Here is a 1281-nt window from a genome sequence, read left to right on the forward strand (position 1 = left end):
GATATATATCTTAGTAGCAATGTTGAAATGTGGATTGCTTTCCTGTTTTTTGGCAATGTGATGCGGCAGGTGTCTCTGGGGTACAGAGCCCTGCAATCTGACAAAATAGGTTTTAAAAAACAAAAAAAAAAAAAAACAAAGAATGCCCTTGGTTAACCAAGAAGGAAGATTCTTATAATCCAGAGGACATTTGTAGAGGAAACCACATATGGGTTAAAGAAAGTTTTAGGGAGAGGGTGATCATAGATTTTGTTAACAAAACATTCCAAACATTTGTATTGACAAGGGCGACCTTGGAAATTGAACATTTAACCGTGCTGAAGTGCAACAGAGATGGAAGTTAACTAGTTTCACATTTAACTTGTTGCATTTGATTTCAGCTTCGCCACAGTTAGGATTTTAAATCCCTGGCCCCATGCAGCTGTGATACTCTCTGCAGGATACCTTGCATTTTATTTTGTTCTGTGAATACTACAAGGAACCCTGGAGATTCTTCACAGCTCCTTTAAGGAAGTGGATTTAAACAAGTTCACCCAGCCGCACAGTTTTTGCAGTTATTAGATAAATTTGTGGTTCCAAACATGGATTTTAAAATGCTGCTGTTCATATACAACGTGAATAATTATGCCTGGATAGAGTTTGGGTCAATGGTGTTTTTTCCATGCAGCATTTTTATATACTCCATTTATACTGCTGCCTGTTGTGATTAATATATACAAACAGAATTAAGAATTGAACAGGGTCAGACCTATAATGTGCCTTGTGATATCCTGCCTGGCCAGGTGTTGGAAGGAACTGAGGCCAGGATAGTTCAGAAAGCTGAGATAAATGCAGGAAGAGACCAAGCCCCAGAGCCCTCATTCCACCCCTTGTCATCAGGAAATGCAACATACCAAACCTAAATAAAAGCCACTGCCTAGCAGCTTTAGAGTAATGTTCCCAGGTGCTGCTGAGGATGCAGTCTTGCTATGGAAGGTGCAACTAGTGAATAACAAACAAGTCAGAGGGGGAACACCAGGGACATGTCCACACAATGCAATTGAACACAGAGTACTCACTCCCCCTGCCCTTCTAAAACCCCATTCTTATAGCCAGCTTGCATTGGAGTAAACTTATGGGAGAAGTAATTTTGTAAAATTAGGCACTACCCATCACAAGAAAGTGCTTCATTCCATCTTCTAATGATGGGTCTGAAAACTATTTGCAACCAACCCACAGGAGAGCCCCTTTGAGGAAACCTTGATCACCCTTCCCAGTTCTCAAAATTAGCAGAGACAACAA

Source organism: Lissotriton helveticus, chromosome 12 (genome assembly GCF_964261635.1).
Source record: "Lissotriton helveticus chromosome 12, aLisHel1.1, whole genome shotgun sequence".
Classification (NCBI taxonomy): Eukaryota; Metazoa; Chordata; class Amphibia; order Caudata; family Salamandridae; genus Lissotriton; species Lissotriton helveticus.